Genomic DNA, 21,128 nt, shown 5'->3' on the forward strand with positions numbered 1-21,128 from the left:
CTCTTTCCCAGGTGATTGGGTTTGGGTGCTGGGCGGGGCCAAATGTTACACGAGCCCTAGGCATGCTATCAGAGAGCTCCTTCTGCCTGGGCTGTTCTTTGGGGTCAGTGCTTTGTTTATTCTTCTGTTAGCTACATGCAGGGTTCTTTTGGTGGGTCAGAGTCTGGTATAATCTGTTAGAGGAAACCGATCTAGTAGTATGTGCATTTATTGCTTGAGGCTCTTTGGAGGTGATTAATTGTTATAGCACATTTATGGATAGGATGTCAATGTTATTTTGTGTGTTTGCTTTGTTGTTCTAGGTCCCTCGTGATTTTTGCAGGGTTACAGGGCAGATGCCACCAGATCTACCCCTTTTGCTGTTTTTGTTTTGCTTGATTTTTTTTCCTTGATTTTTCTTTTTCTTTTTTGGAAGAGGGCTTGGGATTTGAGCCTCCTATTTTTTGGGTTTGGGATTTGAGCATCTTAATTTATTGGGTTAAAGGTTTTAGGCATAGATCTTCAGGGGTTTAGTGTGGTAAATAGTTTGGGTTAGGTCTGTAGGGGTTTCCAGGATTTTTAGGGTTAGGGCTTGAGGCTTTTTTGTGTAAGGGCGGTAAGGGCTAGGGTTACAGTGAGTGCTGCTAAATGTAGTTCTCGAAAACTCGGCCTCTGATTGGCCGTGTTGGCTGTCCAGGGAATTCTGGTAGGTGTAGTTTTCCGGCAACAGGCTTCCGGTAGGCCATGTTGACTGCCCAGAGCATGCCGGGAGACGTAGTTCTGGGACTCTGAACTTCCTGGAGGCCATGTTGGGTACCCAGAGCATGCTGGGAAATGAAGTTCTGGGACTCCTAACTTCCGGGAGGCCATGTTGGGTGCCCAGAGCATACCGGGAGATGTAGTTCTCGGACTCTGAACTTCCGGGAGGCCATGTTGGGTGCCTGAAGCATACCGGGAATTGTAGTTCTGGGACTCCGAACTTCCGGGAGGCCATGTTGGGTGCCCGGAGCATACCGGGAAATGTAGTTCTTGGACTCCGAACTTCCGGGAGGCCATGTTGGGTGCCCGGAGCATACCGGGAAATGTAGTTCTCGGGACAAAACACAGCTGCCTCTTTTGATCTCTTCCTACTTTCTTGTGCTTTGCCCCTCCCCTTTCCCAGGTGATTGGGTTTGGGTGCTGGGCGGGGCTAAATGCTATATGAGCCCCAGGCATGCCATCAGAGAGCTCATTCTGCCTGGGCTGCTCTTTGGGGTAAGTCCTTTGTTTTTTCTTCAGTCAGTTGCAGGGTTGTTTAGGCAGGCTGGAGTCTATGGATTTCTGGATTTTAAGTGCTTGGAATTCACTTAGTAGAGGGATGTTTAGTAGGGGCTGCTGGCTCACTGTTTTTTTGTGTTGGTGGGATACTCTTCTGTTTTTGAGCTATATTTTAATCTCTAGATGTATAAACCCACTTGTGTAACTCACCAGAGGACTAAAAACAGCTTCATTTCATGCTACGTGTAGCTTGGCAGTGTAGATGCAGCATTATCAAGAGCCTAAGCAGGGTTGTATCAGAGTCACCTCTTTCATCTGCAAAGGGTAAGTCTGTGATTACCCCTGCCGAGGCTTGTGTGTGTGCATGTCTCTTTGGATTTTGTGGAGCTCAGTTATTTTCTTTGTGTGTATGCATGTTCCTTTTTTTTTTTGAGGGTCAATTAGTGTAGGCAAGCAGCTGAGGTACAGGAGGGGATGAGAGTATGTGATTTTTTTTCTGGGGTTGGAATGGAATTAATTTTGTTGGTGTATAATCTGTTCTGCTCCTAGATTTTTCTTTCAATGTAAATAACAGTTTGAGCTAATTCCATTTAAGAAAGTTCCAGTTACTTGCTGGGTCGTATTGTCCTTTCAATATTAAAAGCTGCAGCAAAAGCATGGGGATTGTTGCTTCTAGAAACACCCCAGGTCTCTTGTCTGCTCTCTGCATGTTGTTCAGGTAAAGCAGATTTAAAAAAAAAAAACAAAGAAACAACAACAACAAAAAAAAAGCGACTGCTGCTCCTGCTCTGCTCCTACTTCCTTGTGCTTTGTCCCTCCCCTTTTCCAGGTGATAGGGTTTGGATATTGGGCGGGGCCAAATGCTATATGAGCCCCAGGCATGACATCAGAGTGCTCCTTCTGCCTGGGCTGCTCTTTGGGGTAAGTGTTTTTTTTTCCTTCAGTCAGTTGCAGGGTTCTTTAGGCAGGCTGGGGTCTATGCATTTCTGGATTTCTAAGTGCTTGGAATTCACTTAGTAGAGGGATATTTAGTAGAGGTTGCTGGCTCACTTTTTTTTTTTTTTTTTTGGATGGTGGGATACTCTTCTGTTCTTGAGCTATATTTTAATCTCTAGATGTATAAACCTACTTGTGTAATTTTCCAGAGGACTAAAACCAGCTTCATTTCATGCTACATGTGGCTTGGCAGTGTAGATGCAGCATTACCAAGAGCCTGAGCAGGGTTGTATCAGTCTGCTCTTTCCTCTGCACAGGGTAAGTCTGTGATTACCCCTGCCGGGGCTGCTGTGCGTGCACGTCTTCTTGGTATATATGGATCTCAGTTGTTTTTTTGTGTTTGTGTATGTTCTAAGTTTTTGTTTTTTTTGAGGGGCAAATAGTGTGTGTGCTGAGCGTGGTTGGCAGGAGGAGGTGGGGAGCTGCTCAGGACTGGTAGGTTTGGTTTCTCAGAGTGTGCGGCAGCCTTCCTGTGCGATGCGACTGATTGTTGGGCAGGAATGTTCCAGTTTGTGTGTCTTAGCCATTGTAGCTTGTGTAGTGTGTGTTGTGTGGCCCGGGCAGAGTTTGCTGTGGCGCTGTGAGCGAAGAATCTGAGTTAGAGCTGTTGAGCAGCTGAAGTACCGGAGCTGGGAAGAGAGAGGTATTGCAGCAGGTACGCTGTGGCTGTGAGGTGCCTCAGTGTGTGTGTTTCTCTTGTCTCTACAGGTGCTTTGTGCAGTAGTGGACAGGGAAGGGAAATCCTCATGTCACGAAGCTCTGAGGGAAGGTGAGTGTTTTCAGCCTGGTCATCCCTTATCCGAAGCGAAGGGAAGGCGCTCAGGTGTTTCCCTGTGAGGGTCTGAGGTGAAGCTGTTTGGGATAGAGGAGCAGTGTGGCAGGTGTGTGCTCGCAAGAAGAGTGGTCATTTTGTCCTTTTGTGTTCCCAGGTGGTGTGGGTGATGCTGGCCGCTCCTTTCAAGCTTGGACCTAATTTGCAGGTACAGAGGCAAGTGGCCTGCTGTTTTGAAAGGATGAAACTCAAGATGGGGTCCCTTTTGTTGTTGAGGGATGGGTGCTACTGCTGGCAGCTGAATGTTTATCCTCTGCCTGTGTTTTTCCTTTGTTGAGGCTGAAAAGCAGTGTGCAGTGCAGGACGTACTGACCCGAGCTGCCTCTGGAGTAACTCTGGTGCATGATGAGCAGAGGTAGCTGTTATTTTTGGGGTGCGGTTGTCACTGCAGTTATTTTCCTACATCCAATAGAGTAAAATTCCAGTTTGCTTTCTAAAGGTGCTATAAGTGGGTAAAGAGAACAGATGGAAGCCTCTGCCACGTGGGGCAGGCAAGCGGCTGAGGTACAGGAGGGGATGAGAGTATGTGATTTTTTTTTGGGGGATGGAATGGAATTAATTTTGTTGGTGTATAATCTGTTCTGCTCCTAGATTTTTCTTTCAATGTAAATAAAAGTTTGAGCTAATTTCAGTTAAGCAAGTTCCAGTTATTTGCTGGGTCGTATTGTCCTTTTAATATTAAAAGCTGCAGCAAAAGCATGGGGATTGTTGCTTCTAGATACACCCCAGTTCTCTTGTTTGCACTCTGCATGCTGTTGAGCTATAGCAGATTTAAAAAAAAAAATACAGGAAACACACACAAAAAACAACAACAACAAAAAAAAACCCACAGCATTGGCTTACTTGTTGTGAACGCAATGATCATTTAATCCCTTTGTTTTCCCAGGTGGTGTGGATGATACTGGCTGCACTGTTAGAGCTTGGACTCAGAGAGGAACACGTGAGCACAATCGTATGTTGCATCAGTAGTGGTCAGCATTGAGGAGCAGGTGAGCAATGGGGCCGGTGTCCTAGTGAATGCTGTTACTCTGTTTTTGCAGCTAATGATGAGTCTGGCAATTGACTAAGATGACAATCAGTGCCTGTGCATTTCTTGAAGCGGAGGGACTTTACCATTCAGCAACCTGAGAGCTAAGTTGGGGGGCACCTGGTATTTGCATATCTGGGGTGGCTAATGGGCGCTGGCAGTCAGAGCAGCATGAAGCCAGCCGGCTGACTAGACTTGGTGCCACTGTGAGGGTGGCGCCGCCCGGGCCCATTTCGGCGCGGCGCCGCCCGGGCCCATTTCGGCGCGGCGCCGCCCGGGCCCATTTCGGCGCGGCGCCGCCCGGGCCCATTTCGGCGCGGCGCCGCCCGGGCCCATTTCGGCGCGGCGCCGCCCGGGCCCATTTCGGCGCGGCGCCGCCCGGGCCCATTTCGGCGCGGCGCCGCCCGGGCCCATTTCGGCGCGGCGCCGCCCGGGCCCATTTCGGCGCGGCGCCGCCCGGGCCCATTTCGGCGCGGCGCCGCCCGGGCCCATTTCGGCGCGGCGCCGCCCGGGCCCATTTCGGCGCGGCGCCGCCCGGGCCCATTTCGGCGCGGCGCCGCCCGGGCCCATTTCGGCGCGGCGCCGCCCGGGCCCATTTCGGCGCGGCGCCGCCCGGGCCCATTTCGGCGCGGCGCCGCCCGGGCCCATTTCGGCGCGGCGCCGCCCGGGCCCATTTCGGCGCGGCGCCGCCCGGGCCCATTTCGGCGCGGCGCCGCCCGGGCCCATTTCGGCGCGGCGCCGCCCGGGCCCATTTCGGCGCGGCGCCGCCCGGGCCCATTTCGGCGCGGCGCCGCCCGGGCCCATTTCGGCGCGGCGCCGCCCGGGCCCATTTCGGCGCGGCGCCGCCCGGGCCCATTTCGGCGCGGCGCCGCCCGGGCCCATTTCGGCGCGGCGCCGCCCGGGCCCATTTCGGCGCGGCGCCGCCCGGGCCCATTTCGGCGCGGCGCCGCCCGGGCCCATTTCGGCGCGGCGCCGCCCGGGCCCATTTCGGCGCGGCGCCGCCCGGGCCCATTTCGGCGCGGCGCCGCCCGGGCCCATTTCGGCGCGGCGCCGCCCGGGCCCATTTCGGCGCGGCGCCGCCCGGGCCCATTTCGGCGCGGCGCCGCCCGGGCCCATTTCGGCGCGGCGCCGCCCGGGCCCATTTCGGCGCGGCGCCGCCCGGGCCCATTTCGGCGCGGCGCCGCCCGGGCCCATTTCGGCGCGGCGCCGCCCGGGCCCATTTCGGCGCGGCGCCGCCCGGGCCCATTTCGGCGCGGCGCCGCCCGGGCCCATTTCGGCGCGGCGCCGCCCGGGCCCATTTCGGCGCGGCGCCGCCCGGGCCCATTTCGGCGCGGCGCCGCCCGGGCCCATTTCGGCGCGGCGCCGCCCGGGCCCATTTCGGCGCGGCGCCGCCCGGGCCCATTTCGGCGCGGCGCCGCCCGGGCCCATTTCGGCGCGGCGCCGCCCGGGCCCATTTCGGCGCGGCGCCGCCCGGGCCCATTTCGGCGCGGCGCCGCCCGGGCCCATTTCGGCGCGGCGCCGCCCGGGCCCATTTCGGCGCGGCGCCGCCCGGGCCCATTTCGGCGCGGCGCCGCCCGGGCCCATTTCGGCGCGGCGCCGCCCGGGCCCATTTCGGCGCGGCGCCGCCCGGGCCCATTTCGGCGCGGCGCCGCCCGGGCCCATTTCGGCGCGGCGCCGCCCGGGCCCATTTCGGCGCGGCGCCGCCCGGGCCCATTTCGGCGCGGCGCCGCCCGGGCCCATTTCGGCGCGGCGCCGCCCGGGCCCATTTCGGCGCGGCGCCGCCCGGGCCCATTTCGGCGCGGCGCCGCCCGGGCCCATTTCGGCGCGGCGCCGCCCGGGCCCATTTCGGCGCGGCGCCGCCCGGGCCCATTTCGGCGCGGCGCCGCCCGGGCCCATTTCGGCGCGGCGCCGCCCGGGCCCATTTCGGCGCGGCGCCGCCCGGGCCCATTTCGGCGCGGCGCCGCCCGGGCCCATTTCGGCGCGGCGCCGCCCGGGCCCATTTCGGCGCGGCGCCGCCCGGGCCCATTTCGGCGCGGCGCCGCCCGGGCCCATTTCGGCGCGGCGCCGCCCGGGCCCATTTCGGCGCGGCGCCGCCCGGGCCCATTTTCTCAGTTGGAGCTACTGAGCAGGTGAGATAAAGGAGTTGGGAACAGAGAGGTATTAGCTTGATGATATTGTAAATCCATTATTAAAACCTGCAGAAAAAGCAAAGGGGATTTTTGCTTCTAGATTCACCAGAGATATGTTGTCTGCTCTCTGCTTTTGAGATAAAGTTGATTTTAAAAAAGAAAGAAAAAAAACCCAGCTGCTTTTCTTGCTCTCTTCCTACTTTGTTGTGCTTTGCCCCTCCCCTTTCCCAGGTGATTTGGTTTGGGTGCTGGGCGGGGCCAAAAGGTATATGAGCCCTAGGCATGGCATCAGAGTGCTCCTTCTGCCTGGGCTGCTCTTTGGGGTCAGTGCTTTGTTTTTCCTTCAGTCAGTTGCAGGGTTCTTTAGGCAGGCTGGTGTCTATGAATTTCTGGATTTCTAAGTGGTTGGAATTCTAGATCTCTAAGTGCTTGAAATAGAGGGATATTTAGTAGAGGCTGCTGGCTCACTTTTTTTTGGGATGGTGGCATATGCTCCTGTTTTTGAGATATTATTTAATCTCTAGAGGTATAAAACCACTTGTTTTAGTTCCCTGGAGAGTTACGCCAGCTTGATTACATGCTACATATGGCTTGGCAGCGTAGATGCAGCATTACCAAGAGACTGAGCAGGGTTGTATCAGTCTGCTCTTTCCTCTGCACAGGGTAAGTCTGTGATTACCCCTGCCGGGGCTGCTCTGTGTGCGTGTCTTTTTGGCATTTGTGGAACTCAGTTGTTTTTTCTGTGTGTGTATGTTCTAACTTCTTGTTTTTCTGAGGGGCAAATAGTGTGTGTGCTGAGCGTGGTTGGCAGGAGGAGGTGGGGAGCTGCTCAGGACTGGTAGGTTTGGTTTCTCGGAGTGTGCGGCAGCCTTCCTGTGCGATGTGACTGATTGTTGGGCGGGAACATTCTAGCTTGTGTGTGTTAAGCAATGTAGCTTGTGTAGTGTGTGTTGTGTGGCCTGGGCAGAGTTTGCTGTGGTGCTGTGAGCAAAGAGTCTCAGTTAGAGCTGTTGAGCAACTGAAGTAAAGGAGCTGGGAAGAGAGAGGTATTGCAGCAGTGTACTGGGTCTGGCTGGAATGTTAACTTTCCTGGCAGCAGCCCTTACAGTGCCATACTCTGCGCTTATAGCTGGAACAGCAGTGGTATTACACCAGTGTTGTGTCTACTGCTGAGCTGCAGTGGCACAGCATTGGGCCTTTCTCTAACCCTCCTAGGGGGTGGGCAAAAAGTGAGGAGAGAAACATCACTAGGGCTGCTGACCTAAACCAATCAAAGGGATATTCCATACCATGTAATGTCATACTCAGCAATAAAAGTGGAGACAGGAAGAGGAGGGGAGGGGTGGGCTCTCGTTGGGAAAACATCGGTCCTCCTCTCGAACCCCGGCTACGTGCATTGAGGCCCTGCTTCAAGGACGTGGTCAATCATCACTCATTTGTGGGAAGTAGAGAGTAATTTCTTTCCTCTGCACTTTCATATAGCCTTCATTTATTTTATTTGTTTGTTTTCCTCCCTTCTTTTTATTTTTTCCCTTTCCCCCTCCCTTTTCACTTTTCCCTTTTTATTTTCCTTTAGTTAAATTGTTTAGTTCATAATAATCTTTAATTATTATTATTATTTCCCTTTAATTAAATTATCCTTATCTCAACCCGTGAGTTGTTCTTTGCTTTACTTCTCCCCCTCCTCATCTAAAAGAGGGGGAGTGAGAGAGCGGTTGTGGGGTTTAGCTGCCCAGCACGGTAAAACCACCACAAGCAGGTACGCTGTGGCTGTGAGGTGCCTCAGAGTGTGCTTTTCTCCTGTCTTTGCAAGTGCTTTGTGCAGTCATGGACAGGGAAGGGAAATCCTCATGTCACGAAGCACTGAGGGAAGGTTTGTGTTTTCAGCCTGGTCATCCCTTATCCGAAGCGAAGGGAAGACGCTCAGGTGTTTCCCTGTGAGGGTCCGAGGTGAAGCTGTTTGGGATAGAGGAGCAGTGTGGCAGGTGTTTGATTGTTTTGGTGTATAATCTGTTCTGCACCTGGATTTTTCTTTCTACGTACAAAAAAAAAAAAGTTTGAGCTATTTCCAGTTAAGAAAGTTCCAGTTATTTGCTGGGCTGTATTGTCCTTTTAATATTCAAAGCTGCAGCAGAAGCATGGGGATGGTTGCTTCTAGAAACACCCCAGTTCTCTTGTTTGCACTCTGCATGCTTTTGAGCTAAAGCAGATATCAAAAACAAAAACAAACAAAACCACACACAAAAAACAACAACAAAAAACCACCATTGGGTGATTTGTTGTGAATGCGACAATCATTTAATCCCTTTGTTTTCCCAGGTGGTGTGGATGACACTGGCTGCACTGTTGGAGCTTGGATTTGGAGAGGAAGAGGTGAGCACAATTGTATGTTGCATCAGTAGTAGTCAGCATTGTGGAGCAGGTGGGGCATCATGGCTGGCGTGTTAGTGAATGCTGTTACTCTGTTTTTGCAGCTGATGATGAGCCTGGCAGTTGCCTAAGATGACAATCAGTGCCTGTGCGTTTCTTGAAGCGGAGGGAATTTACCATGCAGCAACCTGAGAGCTAAGTTGGGGGGCACCTGGTATTTGCATATCTGGGGTGGCTAATGGGCGCTGGCAGTCAGAGCAGCGTGGAACCAGCTGGCTGACTAGACTTGGTGCCACGGTGAGGGTGGTTCAGGCTGGGTCACGTTCAGGCTGCTTGTGGCTGGGTCACCAGCCTAATAGAAGAGGCGGGATTATTTTGTAGCGTGAGTGCGTGCGCCAGGCAGGACAGTTTTCTTCAGTTCGTCTGTCTTGTGTTGCTTCTGCAATGTCTGTTCTGTGCTTCTCGGGTCTTGATATCCTCCTAGCTTTTTGCACTGGACTGACTAGACAGGCGACTTGGTAGCGGTGCTGAAGGGCCTCAATGCTTGTTTTGTCATTATAGCTCTGATCTGAGCACTTCTTGTCTTGCAGTCGCTGCTTAAAGAGCAGGTCTGTTTCAGGTCTCGTGCATCATATTCTGTTTGAGATCGCATCTGTTTCCATCCTCACTCTTGCAGAAGTCATCTGGGCCGCATCAGGAGCTCTTGCTTGGGAATTGATTTCCTAAGCATTGTCTTATGGGGTTTTCGCTCCCCATCCTTCTGGTCTGTTGTCCTGAAGGCAGGCTTTTTAGGCCTCCATCATCCCAGTTCTGGCAGTTGCTTCCAGTCGTGTGTCATGACATTTGAGTCTCTCCTGGGGTCTGGTGCAGAGCACCTATTCTGACTTGCTGTTGCCGTAGGGCTTCCCTCTGGGGGTCACTTTTTCTTGCACCTTGTGTTGTGTGTTTTGTTTGTAGTGTTTGTGGCGTGGCTGTGTGTGTATGTGTTTGGTCTGGAGCTGTCCTGCCTGGCAGTTAGTGATGACAGCTAACGTGGTAGTGCATGGGTGTACTAATACGTTGTCTGGAGTGTTTTGGCAAAGACATCTGGTCTGCCTCTGGGCACGTACTGAAGGGCAGCTGGCACAGTCATCTCTGTGGTGTTTGGCAGATGTGGGGGGGGGAGGAGAGTTGAGCTGCTTGCGAGCAGCTGCTTGCATAGTGCTTGAATTGTGTGCTTGAAAAGGTCTGTCGAATAGTGAAAGCTTGCAGATATGGGGTTTTGAAATTTTTATTTTTATTTCTTTCCTGTCCCCCAGTGCAGTGTAAAACTTAGGAGGAACCTGTCATAGGAAAGAGCTCCTTCTGGAACTGTCCAGCACTTGGTAGGCAACTCGGTGACTGGCTTGATCTACTTCTGAGGTGCTGAGGCAAGGGGGCTGCTGTTTAGAAATGATAATATTGTAAAGGGGGTTCCTTGTGTTGTTGAGGGATGGGTTCTAATGCTGGCCGCTGAATGATTATCTTGTGACTGTTTTCATATGTTAAAGCTGCAACACAGTGTACAATGCGGGACTTGAGCATAGCTGCTTTCGGCAAGGTGAGCGATGAACAGATGTAGCAGGTACTTTAGGGGTGCAGTTGTCACTGCAGTTACTTAACTGCACAAAATACAGTAAAAATCCTGTTTATATTTCAGGGGTGTTGTAGCTGGCCTAAGAGCAGATGGAAGCACCTGCCTCGAGGGCAGGTGAGGGAGCAGAGGTAAGGGAGCAGATGAGAGTAACTGTCCTAGCTGTGCTGTGTCTTTGGATGCTGCTTCAGCCTATGCTTTTCTTTTTGTTTCACAGGTGTCTCACACAGGCTGAGTGGGGCCAAGCTGCACTCTGAAGAGCAGCATGAGAAGGGCGGGCTGTTTGTGAGCTGGATTGGAGCAGAACTGCCAAGTAGCACGAGGTGACTGCGAAGGGTATCCATCTTGCTTTGCAGGTGCCATGGCAGGCTCTCCACAGAAGCGGTTGAGGATTTGAGAAGAGGTTGCAGATCATCGAGGAGCGACACGTGCAGGGATGGCTTGAAAAGGGTATGGCTGCTTTCTCTTCTGTTTATCAGGTGTCCCAGGCAATGTGGGCTGTGATGTTAGTCTTTAGAATCGGAACAAAGCAGGTGCTGATGGCTGTCTTCTTTGGTAGGCAAAGAGGTGCCCGAAGCCCCGTCCTGTGTAGCTTGAGCATTCCTCCCTGAGGATGAGGCGTCCTTTCTATCAGTTCTGAAAACTGTGTTGAAGCTGAAATGCTGCGTCTGTGTTTGGGTTGGGGTTGCACCTTGGTGAGTGTAGGGATGGATTTTAAGTGGGTGCAGCGGAGGGCCCGGCCCCAGTGTCCTGTAGTGTGTTTTGACCCATCAGCATAGCCTTTTAGTTCCCAGATAGCCTGCTGAAGTAAGTTATTTTTCCTGTGAGTGGAATGGAATTGACTTTTTTTTTGGCATGTAATCTATTCTGCTCCTAGATTTTTCTTTCTACATAAATAAAAGTTTGAGGTAATTCCAGCAGGAAAAGCTCCAGTTACTTGCTTGGTGGTAATGTCCTTCTAACATTCAAAGCTGCAGCGAAAGCATGGGGATTGTTTCTTCTAGAAACACCCCAGTTCTCCTGTGTGCCCTCTGCATGCTGTTGAGCTAAGCCTTATAAGTAAGTTAATAAAACCACAGCTGCTGCTCCTCCTCTTTCTGCTTTTTTTGTGCTTTCCCCCTGCACTTTCCCAGGTGATTGGCTTCAGGTTCCAGGTTGGACCTAATAGTAACTGAGTTGCAGGTATGTCATCAGAGAGTTCTTTCTACTTGGGCTGCTCTTTGAGGTAAGTGATTTGTTTTTCCTTCAGTCAGTTGCAGGGTTCTTTAGGTGGGTCAGAGTCTATGGACTGATGCATTTTCAAGTAGAAACTGGTACTCCTATCTTTTCGAGGTGGCAACTGGTAGGATCTGTCATAATAAAGCAATCTAGTAGTAGGTGCCTGTATTGCATGCAGCTCTTCCTCAGGTGAGTAATTGTTACCGCAGTGTTACGGATAGTATGGCGATGTTATTTTGTGTGTTTGCTTTGTGGTTCTGGGTCCCTTATGATTTTTGCAGAATTACAGGGCTTTTTGAGAGTCTTTGCCTATATGTCAAATCTTATCGAAGTCACAACCTTGGTGGCAAAGTGATGGAGCAGGGTTTAGGAGAAATGTATCATGGAGGCTTCCTGTGTGAGCGTGTATCTGAAAATGGCAGCAGTGGGCATGTAAGGGGTATTCTGTTTCAGGTTTAGGGGCGGTTTGTTACATTTCTGGAGCTTTTGCCTGTGTGTTTGCTGTCTGTTAAGTCTTTGTATCTTGCAGCCTTCTAAGCTTTAAGTGCTTGGAATTCACATATTAGAAGTCCTTTTATGAGGGGTTGCCAGGTACGTTGTTTTTCGGAAACCGTGGGGTACAGTTTCTTGACCGCATGAGTGCAGTAGTGCCTAGAGGGTGAGCAGGCTCACCTTCTTCATGTCTAAAGAATAAGTCTGTTGGGGCCCATTTCGGCGCGGCGCCGCCCGGGCCCATTTCGGCGCGGCGCCGCCCGGGCCCATTTCGGCGCGGCGCCGCCCGGGCCCATTTCGGCGCGGCGCCGCCCGGGCCCATTTCGGCGCGGCGCCGCCCGGGCCCATTTCGGCGCGGCGCCGCCCGGGCCCATTTCGGCGCGGCGCCGCCCGGGCCCATTTCGGCGCGGCGCCGCCCGGGCCCATTTCGGCGCGGCGCCGCCCGGGCCCATTTCGGCGCGGCGCCGCCCGGGCCCATTTCGGCGCGGCGCCGCCCGGGCCCATTTCGGCGCGGCGCCGCCCGGGCCCATTTCGGCGCGGCGCCGCCCGGGCCCATTTCGGCGCGGCGCCGCCCGGGCCCATTTCGGCGCGGCGCCGCCCGGGCCCATTTCGGCGCGGCGCCGCCCGGGCCCATTTCGGCGCGGCGCCGCCCGGGCCCATTTCGGCGCGGCGCCGCCCGGGCCCATTTCGGCGCGGCGCCGCCCGGGCCCATTTCGGCGCGGCGCCGCCCGGGCCCATTTCGGCGCGGCGCCGCCCGGGCCCATTTCGGCGCGGCGCCGCCCGGGCCCATTTCGGCGCGGCGCCGCCCGGGCCCATTTCGGCGCGGCGCCGCCCGGGCCCATTTCGGCGCGGCGCCGCCCGGGCCCATTTCGGCGCGGCGCCGCCCGGGCCCATTTCGGCGCGGCGCCGCCCGGGCCCATTTCGGCGCGGCGCCGCCCGGGCCCATTTCGGCGCGGCGCCGCCCGGGCCCATTTCGGCGCGGCGCCGCCCGGGCCCATTTCGGCGCGGCGCCGCCCGGGCCCATTTCGGCGCGGCGCCGCCCGGGCCCATTTCGGCGCGGCGCCGCCCGGGCCCATTTCGGCGCGGCGCCGCCCGGGCCCATTTTCTCAGTTGGAGCTACTGAGCAGGTGAGATAAAGGAGTTGGGAACAGAGAGGTATTGCACAACTGTATGTTGCATCAGTAGTAGTCAGCGTTGTGCAGGAGGTGGGTATTACCTCCTTTGTAGAGGGATGGTTAACTGAGATAGGTCACGTAGACGTAAAATAGCTGAATCTTTACGAGTTGGACAAACATCGCACACAACTTGTCTGAGCCAATCAGACACAAGGACACAATATCCGTTGGCGGTTTGGGAAAGTACCGACTGTGTTATTTCGGTCGAAAGGATGAGGAAGAAGCTGATAAGATAAGGACGTAGGGGGACCAATCATGAGCTTAACTTTTGTAATATGTATGAGCTAATTATATGTTAAGGAATAAAAGGCGTCTGAGCTATCCAATAAATCGAAGCTTGCTGATCATATCACTCATATTGAGTGTCCCTGTCTTCCTTCCGTCGACAACAAATGGCGCCTGAACAGGGACCCCACTGGCGGTGAACCTGCGAGCCACGGATCGATGTAATAAGGGAAGGAAACCGGTCCTGCTATGCAGCTCAGGAGGTGGAAGGGACGAAAATGCTGAATCCTTGCACCCGGGAGCACCTATAGAGGGTCCTGCCGGCCACACGTCGCCGAGGTCTTGCAAAGGCTGCAACAGCGCTGACGTAAACAATGGTATGGAGAGACAAGCGACGTATGATCTGCTCAAGTACTTTTCAGAAAAGCGGAGCACGCAGGGTATAGACTGTAAAAAGGAATTGCGGAGGGACGCAGAAAAAGGAATTGCGGAGGGACGCGGGAAATTGAAGTAATCGCGGTGCGATGTGGGACATCTGAGATCGAGTTGCTACAGTAGACCAGAGGCATCAGTGGACAACGGCAGCCGACCCTCACCGTGTCGCGAGTCGGCACAGAGCAGAGGGGTGGACATCAGGACCCTGCAGACTGTCTGACGTAACCATGGAAGCAGCGGCGGCTGTGCTGCTTCTCTCTGGCATTCATTTTATAAGAGGTTTATCTTGCAATGCAAAAAAGACTATTCGTCCCCAGATCGGTGTTATAACTATGTTTCTGGATAAGATTCCGTGGGGTTGCCACATTCTATGGATTAGTAATGACGACTTAGCTCTATTGCGGGGCAGGAGTGCAGAGATGCAGATTACACTGCCAAATGACCACCGGCAGACTTGAGGAGACACTGCTCGGCTGCGGGGATCGGCTGCGGCGTGGACGCCCCTAGGTGCACCCTGAGCGTTTTTGCTCGGAGGGGACTCCACTCTCAGCTGCTCACCACAGGAGCAAAGATCTCCTGAAGCTGCAGACAAACAGTATGTTTTCAGCTGCTGGAGGGATACTAACTGGAGTGTTAATAATTGTATGTGTTATTCTTAAATGTCCAGGTATTTTGTGTTGAAAGTATTTGTGTAAGGGTAAGGTTTTAAAACCAAGTGTTGCAAGTCACTTCACGAGGAACACAATGAGAGACAATACTTGTTTGTTTGGTTATGATTCTAAATTATATTGGCCGCACGTATTGTTTGCTTATCATTCTAAATTATATTCTTGTGGTATGATTGAGGTTGTGGTATGATTGAGATTGAGATGTGCCAGAGGCCTCTGGGTGTGCAATTGTGCTGTGTGTGTGCGAGCGTGCTATGTACTGTGTTAGTGAGAGCGTGCTTATTGCCATAGTGCAGGTTGCCATAGTGCAGGCTGAAATCATAGGAAATTAGTGCCGGCAAAAAAATCATAGGAAAATGAAGGACGAAGTAGCCCTAGATTCATTACAGTGCTTTTTAGAAAAACGGGGAGTCGATTGTAAGCAACTAGCAGGACTAGTTGCGATCGGTCGAGCAAAATCATATTTCACAAGTATGGAGTCAAGGACTGGGGGCTTTGGGAGCTGAAGCAAAATCTAATAACAATCCGATGTGGAATAATGACACTGCAAAGGCTCTGCCACCTGGCATGTTTTTGATTTGCGGGGATCGTGCATGGCAAGGAATACCTGCCAACGCGTTTGGGGGTCCATGTTATCTAGGGCGACTCACATTGTTCGCCCCGGACTTACACAGTCTCCGGAACCAGAGCTTGTCGCAGAGATCCAAACGAGCTCTTAAGACTTTAGGTTCTGACTGTGACGATGGTGTAGAATTATGGGGCGCTGCTGAGAGAATATTTGCTTCATTAGTTCCAGCAGTGGGAACTGCACATGCTTTGGCTAGCATTAATAAGCTTGCTTGTTGGGCTGTTAAGCAATCAAATGTAACAACTGAAATTATTACTGAAATGGCACAAGATATGGATAGTCTTAGGCATGTTGTGTTACAAAATAGGGCTGCAATTGATTTTTTGCTTTTAGCGCAAGGACATGGATGTGAAGATTTTGAAGGAATGTGTTGTTTCAATCTTTCAGATCATGGTCGATGGATTCATGACCAGTTGAAATGGTTGATGGAGCACACAAAGAAAATTACAGTACAACCTAGTTGGCTTGACAATTGGTCGCAGTCCATCTTTGGGGGTCTGTCTAACTGGTTAGTGAGTCTAATCAAAGAGGGATTTCGCTTTCTGCTTATAGTTATATTGATAAAAATAGCTGCGCGAATAGTTTTTGGTTGCTTAACTAAGAAGCTTGAACAAGTCACAGAAAAGGTATTAGTAGTCCAAAATAAAAACGGGGGAATTGTAGAGGGATGGTTAACTGAGATAGGTCACGTAGACATAAAACAGCTGAATCTTCACGAGTTGGACAAACATCGCACACAACTTGTCTGAGCCAATCAGACACAAGGACACAATATCCGTTGGCGGTTTGGGAAAGTACCGACTGTGTTATTTCGGTCGAAAGGATGAGGAAGAAGCTGATAAGATAAGGACGTAGGGGGACCAATCATGAGCTTAACTTTTGTAATATGTATGAGCTAATTATATGTTAAGGAATAAAAGGCATCTGAGCTATCCAATAAATCGAAGCTTGCTGATCACTCATATTGAGTGTCCCTGTCTTCCTTCCGTCGACAACACTCTGGCATGCTAGTGATTGCCGGTTCTCTGTTTTTGCAAGTGATAATGAACGTGTTTGACGTAATTCCATTTGAAAAAGTTCCAGTTACTTGACTGGTCGTGTTGTTATTTCAATATTAAAAGCTGTAGCAAAAGCATGGGGATTGTTGCTTCTAGAAACACCCCAGGTCTCTTGTCTGTTCTCTGCATGATGTTCAGGTAAAGCAGATTTAAAAAAAAAAAACACAAATAAACAAACAAAACAAAACAAACAAAAAAAAACAGCTACTGCTCCTCCTGCTCTGCTCCTACTTCCTTGTGCTTTGTCCCTCCCCTTTTCCAGGTGATAGGGTTTGGATATTGGGCGGGGCCAAATGGTATATGAGCCCCAGGCATGGCATCAGAGAGCTCCTTCTGCCTGGGCTGCTCTTTGGGGTAAGTGTTTTGTTTTCCTTCAGTCAGTTGCAGGGTTCTCTAGGCAGGCTGGAGTCTATGGATTTCTGGATTTCTAAGTCCTTGGAATTCACTTAACAGAGGGATATTTAGTAGAGGTTGCTAGCTCTTTTTTTTTTTTTTTTTTTTTTGATGGTGGGATGCTCTTCTTTTTTTGAGCTATATTTTAATCTCTAGATGTACAAACCTACTTGTGTAATTTTCCAGGGGACTAAAACCAGCTTCATTTCATGCTACATGTGGCTTGGCAGTTTAGATGCAGCATTACCAAGAGCCTGAGCAGGGTTGTATCAGAGTCTGCTCTTTCCTCTGCAAAGGGTGAGTCTGTGATTACCTCTGCAGGGGCTGCTGTGCGTGCACGTCTTTTTGGCATTTATGGATCTCAGTTTTTTTTTTTTTTTTGTGTGTGTATATTCTAAGCTTTTATTTTTTGAGGGGCAAATAGTGTGTGTGCTGAGCGTGGTTGGCAGGAGGAGGTGGGGAGCTGCTCAGGACTGGTAGGTTTGGTTTCTCAGAGTGTGCGGCAGCCTTCCTGTGCGACGCGACTGATTGTTGGGTGGGAACGTTCTAGCGTGTGTGTCTTAGCCATTGTAGCTTGTGTAGTGTGTGTTGTGTGGCCCGGGCAGTTTGCTGTGGTGCTGTGAGTGAAGAATCTGAGTTAGAGCTGGTGAGCAGCTGAAGTACAGGAGCAGGGAAGAGAGAGGTATTGCAGCAGGTACGCTGTGGCTGTGAGGTGCCTCAGAGTGTGCGTTTCTCTTGTGTCTGCAGGTGCTTTGTGCAGTCGTGGACAGGGAAGGGAAATCCTCATGTCACGAAGCTCTGAGGGAAGGTGAGTGTTTTCAGCCTGGTCATCCCTTATCCGAAGCGAAGGGAAGACGCTCAGGTGTTTCCCTGTGAGGGTCCGAGGTGAGGCTGTGTGGGATAGAGGAGCAGTGTGGCAGGTGGTTGCTTGCAAGAAGAGTGGTCATTTTGTCCTTTTGTGTTCCCAGGTGGTGTGGGTGATGCTGGCCGCTCCTTTCAAGCTTGGACCTAATTTGCAGGTACAGAGGCAAGTGGCCTGCTGTTTTGAAAGGTTAAAACTCAAGATGGGGTCCCTTTTGTTGTTGAGGGATGGGTGCTACTGCTGTCAGCTGAATGTTTATCTTCTGCCTGTGTTTTTCCTTTGGTTCAGGCTGAAACGCAGTGCGCAGTGCAGGACATCTTGACCCGAGCTGCCTCTGCAGTGACTGTGGTGCGTGATGAGCAGAGGTAACTGTTATTTTTGGGGCGCGGTTGTCACTGCAGTTATTTTCGTACATCCAATAGAGTAAAATTCCAGTTTGTCTTTTAGAGGTGCTATAAGTGGGTAAAGGGAACAGATGGAAGCGTGTGCCACGTTTGGTAGGCAAGCGGCTGAGGTACAGGAGGGGATGAGAGTGTGATTTATTTCTGGGGATGAAATGGAATTAATTTTGTTGGTGTATAATGTGTTCTGCTCCTAGATTTTTCTTTCAATGTAAATAAAAGTTTGAGCTAATTCCAGTTAAGAAAGTTCCAGTTACTTGCTGGGTTGTATTGTCCTTTTAATATTCAAAGCTGCAGCAAAAGCGTGGGGATTGTTGCTTCTAGATACACCCTAGTTCTCTTGTTTGCACTCTGCATGCTGTTGAGCTAAAGCAGACTAAAAAAAAAAAAATAAATAAAGGAAACACACACACACACACACACACAAAAAACAACAATAACAAAAAAAAACACCATTGGGTGATGTGTTGTGAACGCAATGATCATTTAATCCCTTTGTTTTCCCAGGTGGTGTGGATGATACTGGTTGCAGTGTTGGAGCTTGGATTTGGAGAGGAACAGGTGAGCATAGTTGTATGTTGCATCAGCAGTAGTCAGCATTGTGGAGAAGGTGAGCAATGGGGCTGGCGTCCTAGTGAATGCTGGTACTCTGTTTTTGCAGCTGATGATGAGCCTGGCAATTGCCTAAGATGACAATCAGTGCCTGTGCGTTTCTTGAAGCGGAGGGAATTTACCATGCAGCAACCTGAGAGCTAAGTTGGGGGGCACCTGGTATTTGCATATCTGGGGTGGCTAATGGGCGCTGGCAGTCAGAGCAGCGTGGAACCAGCTGGCTGACTAGACTTGGTGCCACGGTGAGGGTGGTTCAGGCTGGGTCACGTTCAGGCTGCTTGTGGCTGGGTCACCGGGCTAATAGAAGCAGCGGGATTATTTTGTAGTGTGAGTGGGTGAGCCAGGCAGGACAGTTTCCTTCTGTTCGTCTGTCCTGTAGTGCTGCTTCTGCAATGTCTGTTCTGTGCTTCTTAGGTCTTGATATCCTCCTAGCTTTTTACACTGGACTGACCAGACAGGCGACTTGGTAGCGGTGCTGAAGGGCCTCAGTGCTTGTTTTGTCATCGTGGCTCTGATCCGAGCACTTCTTGTCTTGCAGTCGCTGCTTAAAGAGCAGATCTGTTTCAGGTCTTGTGCATCATACTCGGTTTGAGATCGCATCTGTTTCCATCCTCACTCTTGCAGAAGTCATCTGGGCCGCATCAGGAGCTCTTGCTTGGGAATTGATTTCCTAAGCGTCATCTTATGGGGTTTTCAGTCCCCATCCTTCTGGTCTGATGTCTTGAAGGCAGGCTTTTTCGGCCTCCATCATCCCAGTTCTGGCAGTTGCTTCCAGTCGCGTGTCGTGACATTTGAGTCTCCTCTAGGGTCTGGTGCAAAGCACCTGTTGTGACTTGCTGTTGCCATAGGGCTTCCCTCTGGGGCTCACTTTTTCTTGCGCCTTGTGTTGTGTGCTTTGTTTGTAGTGTTTGTGGCGTTCCTGTGTGTGTATGTGTTTGGTCTGGAGCTGTCCTGCCTGGCAGTTAGTGATGACAGCTAACGTGGCAGTGCATGGGTGTACTAATACATTGTCTGGAGTGTTTTGGCGAAGACATCTGGTCTGCCTCTGGGCACGTACTGAAGGGCAGCAGGCACAGTCATCTCAGTGTTGTTTGTCACATGTTGGGGGGGGAGAGTATATCTGCTTGTGAGCAGCTGTTTGCATAGTGCTTGAACAGTGTGCTTGAGGAGGTCTGTCGAATCTTGAAAGCTTACAGATATGGGGTTTTGAAAGTTTTATTTTTATGTCTCTCCTGTCCCCAGTAGAGTGTAAACCTTTGGAGGAACCTGTCGCAGGAAAGAGCTCCTTCTGGAACTGTTCAGCGCTCTGTAGGCAGCTCGGTGACTGGCTTGATCTACTTCTGAGGTGTGCTGAGGTATGGGGGCTGCTGTTTTGAAATGATAATCTTGTAAACGGGGTCCCTTTGTGTTGTTGAGGGTTGGGTGCTAATGCTGGCAGCTGAATGATTATCTTGTGACTGTTTTCAGTTCTTAAAGCTGAAACACAGTGTACAACACGGGACTTGACCACAGCTTCTTTTAGAAAGGTGAGCGATGAGCAGATCTAGCAGTTACTTTAGTGGTGCAGTTGTCACTGCAGTTACTTAACTGCACAAAGTACAGTAAAAATCCTGTTTATATTTCAGAGGTGTGTTGTAGCTGGCTTAAGAGAGCAGATGGAAGCATCTTTGTTGAGGGCAGGTGAGGGGGCAGAGGTTAGGGAGCAGATGAGAGTAACTGTCCTAGCTGTGCTGTGTCTTTGGATGCTGCTTCAGCCTATGCTTTTCTTTTTGTTTCACAGGTGTGTCGCACAGGCTGAGTGGGGCCAAGCTGCACTCTGAAGAGCAGCATGAGAAGGGCGGGCTGTTTGTGAGCTGGATTGGAGCAGAACTGCCAAGTAGCACGAGGTGACTGCGAAGGGTCTTACTTTGCAGGTGCCATGGCAGGCTCTCCACAGAAGTGGTTGAGGATTTGAGAAGAGGTTGCAGATCATCGAGGAGCGACACGTGCAGGGATGGCTTGAAAAGGGTATGGCTGCTTTCTCTTCTGTTTATCAGGTGTCCCAGGCAACGTGGGCTGTGATGTTAGTCTTTAGAATCTGAACAAAGCAGGTGCTGATGGCGGTCGTCTTTGGTAGGCAAAGAGTTGCCCGAAGCCCTGTCCTGTGTAGCTTGAGCATGCCTCCCTGAGGATGAGGCGTCCTTTCTATCAGTTCCGAAAACTGTGTTGAGGCTGAAATGCTGCGTCTGTGTTTGGGTTGGGGTTGCACCTTGGTGAGTGTAGGGATGGGTTTTAAGTGGGTGCAGTGGAGGGCCTGGCCCCAGTGTCCTGTAGTGTGTTTTGACCCATCAGCATAGCCTTTTAGTTCTCAGATAGCCTGCTGAAGTAAGTGATTTTTCCTGTGAGTGGAATGGAATTGACTTTTTTTTTGGCGTGTAATCTATTCTGCTCCTAGGTTTTTCTTTCTACATAAATAAAAGTTTGAGTTAATTCCAGCAGGAAAAGCTTCAGTTACTTGCTTGGTGGTAATGTCCTTCCAACATTCAAAGCTGCAGCGAAAGCATGAGGATTGTTGCTTCTAGAAACACCCCAGTTCTCATGTCTGCACTCTGCATGCTGTTGAGCTAAGCTTTATAAGTAAGTTAATAAAACCACAGCTGCTGCTCCTCCTCTTTCTGCTTTTTTTGTGCTTTCCCCCTGCACTTTCCCAGGTCATTGGCTTCAGGTTCCAGGTTGGACCTAATAGTAACTGAGTTGCAGGTATACCATCAGAGAGCTGC

At 51.6% G+C, this 21,128-nt stretch overlaps 3 long non-coding RNA genes across 6 annotated transcripts; all 3 read left to right on the plus strand.

The window, feature by feature from the left end:
- Nucleotides 1–1,518: 1,518 nt before the first annotated feature.
- LOC116495002 lies at nt 1,519–18,709 on the plus strand. Of its 3 annotated transcripts, none has more exons than XR_004253911.1 (6): nt 1,519–1,560; nt 17,242–17,302; nt 17,463–17,513; nt 17,645–17,721; nt 18,265–18,318; nt 18,393–18,709. It is a non-coding gene; the product is annotated as an uncharacterized LOC116495002 (long non-coding RNA). The 3 variants fall into 3 exon arrangements; XR_004253910.1 differs by having other exon boundaries at nt 18,419–18,709; XR_004253912.1 differs by lacking the exon at nt 1,519–1,560 and adding an exon at nt 16,686–16,791 and having other exon boundaries at nt 18,419–18,709.
- LOC116495004 lies at nt 3,349–4,224 on the plus strand. Its single transcript, XR_004253915.1, has 3 exons — nt 3,349–3,419; nt 3,951–4,016; nt 4,105–4,224. It is a non-coding gene; the product is annotated as an uncharacterized LOC116495004 (long non-coding RNA).
- On the plus strand, nt 8,726–10,758 carry LOC116495003. 2 transcript variants are annotated; one of them, XR_004253913.1, is made up of 4 exons: nt 8,726–9,954; nt 10,120–10,169; nt 10,269–10,319; nt 10,559–10,758. It is a non-coding gene; the product is annotated as an uncharacterized LOC116495003 (long non-coding RNA). The 2 variants fall into 2 exon arrangements; XR_004253914.1 differs by lacking the exon at nt 10,269–10,319.
- Nucleotides 18,710–21,128: the final 2,419 nt, after the last annotated feature.

The sequence above is a fragment of the Aythya fuligula genome, chromosome 14, assembly GCF_009819795.1.
Source record: "Aythya fuligula isolate bAytFul2 chromosome 14, bAytFul2.pri, whole genome shotgun sequence".
NCBI lineage: Eukaryota > Metazoa > Chordata > Aves > Anseriformes > Anatidae > Aythya > Aythya fuligula.